The 13,051-nt window shown below is 36.1% G+C and overlaps 1 protein-coding gene across 1 annotated transcript in view; it reads right to left on the reverse strand.

Moving 5' to 3' along the window:
- Positions 1-13,051, reverse strand: part of LOC108751510 (hormone receptor 4) — a 359,461-nt gene that overhangs the window by 199,307 nt on the left and 147,103 nt on the right. The gene's annotated exons all lie outside the window — the stretch shown is intronic.

Genomic DNA, 13,051 nt, shown 5'->3' on the forward strand with positions numbered 1-13,051 from the left:
ATCGACCTGATTTTTATTTCGAATAAACGCTATTTCGATCAGCGATCATTGTCTATGCAAGTTCTACGAGAGAAACAAAGATCCTTACAACCTCGAAATACTTGACGCAAGAGTGTCTCAAATCGATCAATGCGGAATGCAGAGCCGATTCGCCGGGCATGCTCTCGATCGTTTCGTATCAAATCGACATCGAGTTTGTGCAGATAGCGCTTAATTCATTACATTAATGTTTGACTATCACGTGACGAGTCCTCTCCATGGATCAATAATACTGCATGATCATTTAGTTAATGTAGTATGATTCTGCGATCGCCGTCATTTGTTTGAGGACAGCTAATTTTCTTTCATTCGCTGTTTATGAATCTCTCCGTAATGCCTCGCGGGATTTCAATTTTTCCAGGTCTGCATTCGAATATAACAAAATATCGATAACCGAAATTTGCCAAGGCTCATAAATTGTTTTTCTTTCTTCCTTCCCTTTTCGTAAAATTTCTTGCGATTACATTTAGGGCACGCGTATTGTGCGTGGATCGTCCTCCGCCGTCTACGATTATATATATGCGTGGATTATTCGATTGCGTGTGTGCGTAGATCAAAATGGCAGTCGCAATCCGAACAGTAATTATAGATAACACAATCACCCTTCCATTTAAATACGCGACTTGTTCAACAGGAAATCACATATACTTGATCACGGTTACCAAATTGCTCGTCTAATAGACAATTTGTCAAAATTGTTTCCTTAAATACCAGGTAAATAATCAAAATCGTCACTAAGCATGGCTCGGTTTCACAACAGTCGTAATTTGATGTCGAAACAATCGATGTCTCTTGCTTTCTCATATATACGTAAGTGCAAATTGGCCGCGATTGATAGATCAATTCTGTTTGTTTTCCCTTCGAAAAATGGCAGTGACTTATTAAATTCGGAAGCGGCAGTGTGTGTTTTGTGTGGCAAACTGTGTTCATCACCGTGGTCTCTTCCGGTCTATCTTCTTTCGTTGGAAACTCGCGCGCTGTTTCGGGGACACGCGACCCGTCGCGCATGCCCGACCCGGAAAGGATCCGCGTGTGACTTTGGCCGTGGTCGTCGAGCTTGTTCGTGGGGAGAAGAAATCAGCGCGGCAGCGCGGCGGGCAAGGCAAGAGCTTTCGATCGGTGCGCTTAGGTTCGCTGTTAATTGGCAGTGCTTCCGTTTTCAGATCGGAATGGCGGTGAGTCGGCGGTCGAGCTGCGATCACGTTGTTGGAGTGCGTTTGGACGACATCGTACACCGTCGATTTAACGATGCGCACGGGGTAATAGTCCACGATCTATAACCTAAACATACACATGGCGTAGTGTTCTTCGGGTGTTCGGCGAGGTTTACGTAAACGATAGCGAAAGAGAAAGATCACGCAATAGAGACTTAAGGAACGGAGAAAGAGAGCGAGAGAGAGAGAGAGAGAGAGAGAGAGGGGGGGGGCAGAATCGCGGCGTTGAATATTCTTGCTCGATGGCACTTCCGGTTCGAGAGTTCGCTTACTTTCTCTCCGAGAGCGACGCGAATATTTTCGTACCGCGACTAAGTAGCGACCGATCGATTCGTTCTCTATCTCAAATGAATGTCCAAAATCTGGTTGCGATGCAAGGAAGGCGCGTCGATTCGATTTCCGATTCGCTAATCAATGGGATAATCGACATTCGGGGACAGACACCTGCAGTGTCGCGTTCCCGCGCGGGGTCCTCTCCGAGATCCTTTAATAATAATAAGCCTTGTCAGAGGTTAAAATACGTCGCGGGACGACGTTCGCGTGTCGGGGGGCAACGTCCTCGTTCGCAGGCGACAATTCTAGAAATGTCCGAGTCGATTTCTCGCGCCTCTCCTCTCCAGCGTCAGCGATTTGAACGCTTCTCCTTGCTCCAGGCTCCACCTCGTGCACCACCCCCTGCTCGGCCGACCTTCCTTGAAATTGACGCGCGGTACTCCCGTGACCTCCGTGGAGGGAAAAGTGGAACAGGGGATTTGGCCGGGTCGGTGTGCGAACGTCACACTCGGGTGGCGCGCCGAAATCGAGCGGCAGGTTGTCGTAGGTTATGCACGCACGCACGCACACGCGCGTGGATGTACACGAATACATGTATACATGCGGACGGGTAAGACGTCTGCTTATACTGCCTCTAGCGGGACCAGCCGCTTCCGGTTCCTCTCTCTCTCTCTCTCCCCCCCCTCCCTCCCTCCCTCTCTCTCTCTCTCTCTTTCTTTCTTCCTTTTCCTCTCGATACACGTGTACACGTGGGGATTCACACGGCGGGATCGAGCGTGCGCATGCCGCGGGGAGAGATGAGGGTGAGTTCGCGGATCGAAATTTCACGCGGTACCAATTGTTGTCACGTTGTCCGCACACATCACTGGATTCACCACCGCCGTGGAATCCGTCTCGCTCTCGCGAGGTCCAGATCCTTCGGTGCGCTCCTCCAGTCTCTTGAGCCTCCTCGGTGCGATCCGACAGTCGCGCGCGTCTTCTTCGTCCTCGTCGCCGTCGAGCCGCGCGCATACGTCGCCGCGGGGACGACGACGCGTCGTTCGTACGTCGCGCGCGCGCCGCGTGTGTGTGTCGTCCGCGCGTGTACGCGCGCGAGCATGAAACGTTTGTCACCGCCGTCGTGCCGAGAGAGGAGGTCGGTAAAACCGTCGAGCTATGTGTCGAGCTTCGAGTTGGCTTCGACAAAGTAGGGCGACGACTGGGACAGCGGCCACGGGCACCGGCGCTGCCTCGCTCGCGCTCACCGACGACGAGCGAGAACCCGCGGCGCGCCGCGCGGCGGAGGAGCCGTGGAAGTGGAAGAGAGAACCCTCCTCGTGAAACAGCAGCAACACCGCGCTGCGCTCTACGTTCTCCAGTAGGGGAACTTCTGACACGCCGCACCACACCGCGCCGCGGCACCGCCGCCGCCGCCGCCGCTGCAACAAGCCACGCCGCCGATCCACATCCGAGCCGAGCCGTAACTCGCATTGTAACTCTCTATCTCTATCTCTATTCGCACTCGCGCTATTCATGCGCGTCAGAGACGGGAAGGAGAGCGTCGCGATGCGCTGCGCTTGGGCGAGAAGAAATAATCGCGATATAAATATCTAATACACATCATCCTCCATCATAGATATACACGTTGTATATATTGGAGCACAAGTGTTTTGTGCTCCTAACTAAATATCAATACCCGGTACATTCAGCGAACACAACGGTTGAACCGAATGATGCTTGCTCCTGTGGGTATATTCTTCTTGGTTTATCATGGATCTATTCCAATCGTGGATTTATTCCACGTATAATTATTGAGCATTCATATATTCGCCATGCTGAACGCATCACCAAATATCATTGAATATACGATGATAGGATATGGAATATTTTTTATGTCATTTATTCTGTGTGAATATTCTATGCAATATTCAGCAGATGTTTTCAACATCCAAGTTAATAATAAGTCACTAAAGAGTTATTCCATTATAGACCATTTTAAGAATCCATTGATTTTTCTAGTTATATTTTGTCTAGAGTTACAATTTGTAATTTAGATTTTCTGAAAAAACTTGTCGATATTTGTAATTTAAATACTATGTTTTAACTTCCGTGACCTTCTTCCCCCTTCGCAATAACGCAGATGATGCTCCATTTTCGCGGTCAGCTGACTGGCGCTCGCTCGATTATAGAGCCGTCCGACATAAAATTGCGAGATATTTCAATAAAATACTTCAGACACCTCTCACCAAATCAACCATAAAATAGGAAATAAAAATGAACACAATCTCTATTATTTGTTTAAAAAATCGATTAGGGTAACTCCGGTATACGTCGCACCTATCAAAAACTTAATTTATTAAGTATTATTTACTATGTTTAAAGTAAACGAACTATATCAGTAAAAACTTTGTACTGTCTACTACTATGAAAAAAATATTAGAAATCCGAAATATTTATTTTTCATATTAAAAAATAAACTTTTTGAAACCCTTTTTGTCGTATATCCCATAGGGGTGGGATATATGGCTACTCATAGGAGAGGGAGGGTATGTACGGCTCACGAAAAATTTAGAAATAATGCACATAAATAAAATGTAAAATGACACAATAATTTATAAAATGTGTTTATAAAGTCTTATTAAAGAATAAGAATGGTAAATATGTATATGAAATAATAAATAATAATTACAATCTTCCTGTATATTATATATTACAAGTGTTATGACATGAGGTCACATTGTATATAATGCGTTTATTGCATTTACTGCACTGAATTCAATCTGCGCACTTTGTATGCTTTGAGCATAAATCCCGCTCGCTAAAAATACCGTATATCCCAAACGGGTGGAATATATTGTACAAGACAACAAATTAAACGAAGAATATTTTGCTGTACAACATGCTTTACTATTCCACTACACGTATGTATCACGAAATAACCACTAAATCTTTCACACGCCCTAAAGTGAGTATTTTATGTAGATTATAATTTATGATGGCGTTACTTATTATAGTGACAAATCGATTCAACTCACAATAATTTTATTAATATTAACAGTAAGAAACTGAAATCATAACACAATATTAATATAACATGAAGGCATATAACAGAATAGTTGCGGAAAAATTATTTCCACTCCTTCTATTTTTTCTGACTTTGCGGCGTAATCTCAGTGCGGCGTATTTGCTAGAGTTACCCTATATTAAATAGACGCAACTATAAATCGAATGTGCTTGTCTACTATAGTACAATCGGGATGTAGACAATATAATCTTGTCTCCTGTCGACCTTCAACACTAAAAAATAACCCATTAAATGATTGAATAATCGATTATTATTAATCGATTATGCCCATTTCTAGAAAATAAAATATGTTACATAAACTGGTCATTGATATTTTTTTATTTATTTAATAATAATTATCTTAATAATAACTTTTATATATATGTGCGTTTGAATTTACACTAATCCTTCTTAATAAATTTTAGCAATTTTTTTTCAAATAAATTTAGAATTACATGACATTTATCCACAAATGATTTCAAAAATTTATTTTTATTGTATGTAATGTAAAGGGCATCATTTTATTTAACGTATTTAAATATCCCTATGATTCATGATATTAAAATTTTATTCGATATTTTGACGCCAGTAATTCCGGTATGTGAAATGCATTTCTGTGTGCATATGCATATTCCATCTATCGTCAATAAAATTTTTATGATACTTATCCCATCTTTCTATCTTTTATATAAGTTATTATTGCTTATTAAAGAATTTTCAATTGAGATTTTAATTTTATAAAAAACTATTCTGCCCCGTACATTTCTCAAACTCATCTATTTTGCAATGAACAAGTTTATAATAATAATATTTTAATAATTGTAAAACCAAACAGATTTTTGAGATTATTAAAATTAATCTTATTTCATATATTTTTTATGCCATTTGTTATTTACGTATTAACAATAATAGAACAAAGAATAACTTATGTTTAGGACATTTGGAGAGTACAAATGCTTTTTTGCGACCCTTTAATTTGTGCTTAAAATTTCTTTGCCAATTCATCTCTTGTGAACGGGCATAAAGAATTTGTTTAAAAAAAGAACTTGACCGTCGTGTTTGAAAGAGAAAGCTACATGATCGGGCGGAGTAATATATCCACCCATGACAACTGTTCTTGTTATTCTTTTACGGTCTAGGTCACGATGTTTGATAACTGAAAAACTTTCACCGTTCGAATTACATTTTGTCCATGGCCATCGTAATACGATTTTCTCGCGGCATGTGTCTCCAAACATAATGTTTCTTGATTTTGATCTTTCCGATCAATGCAATTGCGCAATAGCCATTGAATTTGCCAAATTATATTTGCTCAAAAACAGTCCATCGAAATCCCACCTGATATTGTGCACGCGCATTTTGGATGTGCTTTACGCAGCGTAGAGACTTGATTGTCGTCAAAATGGGATTGATTGTCAAAATGGTTACAACTCAAACAGAACATGGCAGAAAAATCTCTTTTTTTTTTTACTGTAGATTGCTGATGTAATATTAATTTGTTGTGTAAAATGATTTGCACCAAAAGCATTGTATTATACATATGTATATTATTTATAACGACTTTTAAGAAATTGAAGTTGCCAACATTTTTCTTATCTCTGATTTTGTTATCTGATAAGTCTTTGGCATTATTAATCGTAATATCCTTGTATTCATAGAAAATGACATGTCTTAGAAAATCTTTGCTACAATTAATTAAGCATTATCCTGACAAGTAAATACAATCTCTTTTATTAAATATGTAAGATAGATTGATCAAAATGAGACAAGGATAGGTAACAATTAATTTTAATATCTTTAGAGAACACATTTTTAGAGAATATATGTTCACAAATATATTTCATATAGATATAATATATGTTTTTTTTTTATTTTTCTTATATAGAAACTACAGAAGCAAATCACGTATATAGTTATTTTATGATTAAAATAACTATTTTATTTGTGTTAATACCATAATGACTATTATTTCTCAAAATATAGAATTGATATTAAAATACAAATAGTATTTTTTATGTGTAGTCCATAACAAATGCTACTGTCAATTTTAGAACGTGTGACAATCAACTCAAAACACGGGATTGTCACGTTTACGCAAAATTATTTAAAATTAAATAACTTATTTTTATGATACAATGAATTCACAAGCAATATTTTTTTTAATACTTAAAGAATGTAGGTATATTATAACATACATAATATTTCACAAAATCAAACATCCCACTTTTTTTTTTAAATCACTAAACAAAAACTGTGACAACCGGCCCCGATCTCCCTTAGTGATCCGTTTGCAATCGCTTTTGTGAAATGAAGTCGTGGTCTAGAAACAGATAGAACAGATCGACACAGAATAACGTACAAAATGCGAAACACGTGCATAGAGCTACATACATCACTGTAACGATGATAATATTTCATTTTGCGAATATTTCCCTAAGAAACACTTTTCTAAAATAGCATAACGTATCTAGTAAGAGCTTTAACATATAAAAAATATATATCATAATATGTAAAAAAATCTATTTAGAATTTAGGAATAGATTTTTTGATAAATTCGAAATTTATTTAATCATCAGGGAAATTAATGTAAACATTTAAAATATGCGTCGCTATATTAATCCGGTTATGAGAAAAATGATACATTAATGCATTTTATATTTTCATTTTACATCTGTCTACCAAACAGTCGTGTCTAATATCTTTAAATTTTGTTTCATTAAATGGAACAGTCTAATGGAACATGTACAACAAACCTTATAGAAATAGTTCAATCTTGACAATCATTTAACTTAGTAATTTAATGACCAAGATTAACTCGGACATCTCCACCACGGTTTTTCTCACATTTTGTATGTTATTAGTTTATACTCGTATGCGCTATCATTATGTAATTTTGTTACTATTATATATTTTTTTGTACTGAAGAGGACCTTGACCGTAGGTCGAAACGTATACGTTTAATATTTACTTTGAAAAAACAAATGGTGTAAATATACACAACTAATACCCAGTGTTGGGTCAAATTGACATTTGATTTATTATTTTTTAGAATTTTCTTTAGAACCTATTAGTTTTATTGTTTTATATTTTATTGTTTTTTATTTTTATATTTTTATATAACTCCTTAGAATATTTATAACAATGTAAAAATTGAATTGTAAAAATCTTTCATTAAATTTGATATTTCAATAATAAACATTGAAAAATCTTTTGTGAATGTAATTACAAAAATTAAATTATTAAGAAATAGTATGTATTATATTTGTCATAATTACATTCTGTTTTTTAATTATTTGCAGTTGCTATCCCTGTAATTATTCTCTTAGCTCCAAATATAGATATTTCGAAAAGATAATAATATTGATTAATTCTATTAATAATCTCGATCTTGTATAATGAAATTCTGTAATGGCATTGATCTCACGAAGGTCAACTAATGATAAATCAGTTAACCGCGTGAAAGAAAGGCGATTATTATCGAATGCTTAATTTCACGAACTCGGCTATACGTATAATAAACCGTCGTAAAGAGAGAAGAAATAATGTACGCGGCAGTCAGATTCGTCATCGGTCAGGACGAGATTTACGATCGAACATTCTTTTTTCTCAAGGACTCGAACGAGTGGCGTATGTGTAGTCTTCTGCGAAATGAAATCGAGTCCTTGCCTTCGCGTTTTCCACGGAGGACAGTTCTACCGATAGGTCCTGCCACGAAATACTCGACGAAGACCGGCTGCTAAGATAACTCCTTGGAGCTCTCTCGTAAAACTGCAAGAATCTTAGGCGATGCTGCCCTGACCTCAAAAAATACTAGGCACTTTTCTCTTTCTTTCTCGCTCTGTAATTGCCATAATTACGCTCGTAGATAAGTCTGTCGAGGCGATTGTTACAGAGTTAGGTCGAATATAGACGAAAATTTATTTTCATGTCTTTTTTTTTTGTATACCGTATTGCATATCTTGTCCCTCTTTGTTTTCTTTTTCTTTTTTTTTTTTTTTATAAAACTCTCCTTATGTGGTTGATCTTTTTTTAATGAATAACTGATGAATTCTGATATTATTTAATATGACTCACGTGTGAAAGATAATTTTATCTACAGAGCGATACACGAAATATCATATCATTTAATTATCTAATTTTCAGATTTTGATAATTAATTCTGCACCAGTTCTATATCAATTTTGTCAAAAATAGTGTATAAATAAAATGATATGCGCTACCCTGTATATATTCCCAAAGCATGTGAATTGGAAAAATAATTTTTGTTTTGACAATTATAACTTTAACATTAGGTCACATCTATTTTTCTTCATATTTTGTTATTCTATTTTATATTACATATTATCATTTAATTATATATTTGTAATTAAGTTACATTACATTTACATAACTAAATTACTAATTAACCTGATTATTTTTATTCTTTTATTTTCTGCATTCGCAAGCATTTTTAAGTTACTTCAAATATTTCATTCTTTCATAAAAAAAAATCGTTTTATTGTAGATATGTATTTAAAAATAATGCACTTAAAATAAATCATTAAAAAAAATCGCGCTTGTGTTTACGATTTTAATCCGCAATCATAGCGAAATGTTACGCGGCCAAATGGGTGAGAAGTTCCTTGTCGTGATCCTACCTAATCGATGACCTTTCAGCGTACTACCATTGATAATAGAGCTCGGGTCGTTCGGTCGATTTCTTCGTCGTTCCGGCGCATATTCTGGTCGACTATTGTTCATCATCTTGCAGAGAAACAGTCTATTTCCGGTGCTAGATACTTTTGTTGTTATTGAATATCACTAACACCTATTACTGTCATTGTTTCATTCCGAGAAGACATACCGTTCTTCTCTCTTCGTCATAGGAAGTGTGTCAGTCACTCGGTTCCGCTATTTGTGGTAGCACTTGTATTAGGCGGGAGAAAGCACAAATTATGTGCTCTTAAAATCCCTAATGAGCCTCTTTTTCGTCCTCGTTAGACAGCCGCGATGGTACATAATCGCGGGCATTGTCTCGAGATTACGTTCGGGATTATTCAACTTTCTTCTTTTAACCGTTAATTATTGTACAAAATCTGATTGTAGCGTGAATATATCGTAAAGCAGCAGATATACTGGATTACACCAGGAAGAATGCACAATTTAATCTCGATTATAAACTCGAGCCGAACTCGCGAGAATTTCGGCGAACATTTGTTACGCTGCTCGGCGAAAAACAATGAAAGTTCGCCGAAATGCTCGCGGCTCGAGATTCAAGAATTAGGTCCTAAACGAAATAGTATAATTTAAGCTACAATTCGATTTTAATGAAGTAAATAAATAAATTGATTTAATTCAAAATTAATGCAGAAGTTAATGCGGAATAAGGTTCGTGTGTTTCAACGGTGCCATCAACGTAATAAATTCTGGGTGTATTTATCGATTATCGCCGCGTGATTATATCACCGTAAGAATACTGATGATAGCGGAAGTAGAAGAAAGTTCGCCCGATCAAACTGAAAAGGTTCGGTCCGAGTTCAGACCGTGCGACACTCGTTTCGTGGGAAGACAAGAGCTCCGGTGTATACGGACGTTTCACTCTCGACGAGCCGCTTGGATAACGGGCCTCTTCAGCTGGCAGCGGCGGTGGCGGAGGCGGAGGCACCGCAGCGAGAAAGAAGGGAAAGTAGTTCTGTAAGTCAGTGGGGCTTGCGGTACCCTGCACACGGACATCCAACGGTTTTAAAGTGATGGACTCGGGCCTGCCGCGATCGACCGAGTAATCCCTCGTCGCGCGCAACGGTAATTTGGAGGAGCCGGCTTATTCAAACGTATTTTCGAACAATCGAAAAATTCTTCTGAATCACTCTTTAATGCCCGTTTTGATCAACGTTTTATTGACTTTAACCTCGGTTCTCAACTTACTCTACTTTATCCCTTTCTAACTCTTAAGTACATTCTACAGAAAAAGATGAAGAGTTTTCGGGACGATTATATCACCATTACTTGACTGCAAAAACTTTCCGAAATTCAGATAAAGATTAATTTAAATAAGAATATTTGCGAGAAGTTGCGAGAGAACATACACGAATGTTGGAGACTTGCTCAGCTGTTCGGACTGTTCGGAGGATAAAAAAAGGACAACACGGAGACAAGCACGAGATAAACACAAAGCAGGTAAACCAGCGAACAACAAACTAAAGAGAATAATAATTAATATTTCTAAACGGTATTTAATTTAATTACATTAAATTAAATAATTCGATATTGCAGTATAAAATACAACACGCACTGTAATTTAACATTAAGAAATATGGGATACAGCCGCTGTATCTTGCACAAGCAAAAAAATAAATCGTTTTAAATCTTTAAGTTCAAGCTTTCTCGAACAATCGAAAATAAACAATTTTCTCCAAGAGTAAGATCAGGCAGGTAATCGCAAGATGAGTGATACAATTGTCCGCGCAAGGAATAAAAATTTCATACTCGTATTATACATAAATACTAATATATACCCATACTCATCATTCGTGATCACTATTTAATCCGATCCTTTAAACACCAAAAGTTAGTTAAATCAAGATTAAAATTGAACATTAGTAGAAACGGGTATAAATCTGCATAAAATATTTAAAAACTTGTTGATTATTACGGAATACTAAAAGCTTCTTTTATGATTTGTAATTATTATTATAAATTATGTTTTTTTCGAAAATAAGGCACAAAGATCTTATGAATGTAACATATATACTTATTATTCGTCATAAATATGAATTTAGAGAATTTAAGTATTAAAGGAGATATTTTTTTCAAATTTTTTAAAATAAAAATTAAACATTTCTTTATTTACACATAGTCAAGCACTGTGCCAAAAGAAACGAATTTTTGGATGAAAGTAGTTGAAATTATTTGTTATATCATATTGCGCATATATGTATAACACTTGATTCATGAATCTTGATCTATGATATAATAAAATTTAATAAATATTTCTAATATTCATTGTTATATGAAAATCCATCACTTTAAGTAAGTTTTGTTCACTTATAAACATAGCTCCGTATATCTGTTCGTGTAGAGATTACGCGTATACGTAATTAGATAATCAAGTAACGGGAACTAAGGAAGGCGTGTGAAAATGCATATCGATCGCATGTACATTTTCAAAGATCACTTTTCTAATAAGGCAAACAATAAAATGCACGAACGATAACCATCGTCGTTGGAATGTTTAAATTAAATTTACAGAAAACATATAATTGTCCGAATTTTTTGTCAACATTGAAAATGATCTCGTGTGAGGTTGAAACGTCCTTTATAAATTTAAATTTTGTTATTAAGTTTTGTTATTAATTTTATTATTTTTCAACTTATGTTTATATATCTGATTTTTATCTCTTAAATTTGTTAATAAATATGATATATTGGCTCGTAGCTTCTGTTTGTATATTTTGATTTATAATTATACACTTATAATTTTCCACATGATTGAGGCGGGGCAGCCGGGTTAGCCTTATAATCAAATTAGAAATATAAGACGATGAAAATTTAATATTTCGAACGAATATTGGTAATATTTAAAATAAAATATTCGTAATTAAGTGTCTCCTTCAAAAGATACTTAATTACGTTTTCATACGTATTTTTTAATTATGTATTTTTATGCGAATTAGCGAATTGAAATTAATTATCGAAGTCGATTGTCGAAGGTATTGATTTGACGGTGCCATGTTTCGTATACAATCAATAGGTTAAACTAATAATTGAACAACTATATATATGTATATATACCGGTGATATGTAACAGACACCGCTTGTTTTATAACAACGTTTACAGACGCACGTTACATGATACTGAAACTATAAAATAATATAATTACTGTAACTTGACGAGAGACGCGAACGCTAGGAAAACGAAACTGCGCGTCATGTGACGTGAAGTCGACGATAGGAGAAATCGGTGCTTCCGCCTGCATTAGTGGTCTTTTCCAACGAGGCTTATTTCAGGTTCTGCCTTTCACGCAGCCGGACAAAGAGCGACAATTATTTCAAGATTATCATACGTAACCGACGCGACATGTCGGCAACATGTCGGATTAGTTATCGGTGTGGAGTTAGAACCTGATGTTTACGTATGTCGCTCGTAATAAGTCAAAGTCATACATTCGTGATTGCGAAATACATTAGAGTACACGTATGCACTTGTGCGTATGCGAATTGGTATTTAAATAAAGAAAGTACAACTCTTTCCAGATTTACTAATACTAAAAAATTTTTTTATCATTTAAAGGTACAGCAATAATAGCACATTATTGCTATAATTATTTTACTTTAGTCTGTATAATGTTAGAAAACTGCTTAACGTTAAAATATCGTTTATTGTAAAAACATTTTTGAAGCGGTTTATAAAGAAAAAAATGTTGTGCGACTTTTCTTTTATTCCAAAATGATTATGAATCACACATTAAATTTTTAATATTTCATATGTAGTGATTAAGTAAAA

Source organism: Trachymyrmex septentrionalis, unplaced genomic scaffold, assembly GCF_001594115.1.
Source record: "Trachymyrmex septentrionalis isolate Tsep2-gDNA-1 unplaced genomic scaffold, Tsep1.0 scaffold1, whole genome shotgun sequence".
Lineage (NCBI taxonomy): Eukaryota > Metazoa > Arthropoda > Insecta > Hymenoptera > Formicidae > Trachymyrmex > Trachymyrmex septentrionalis.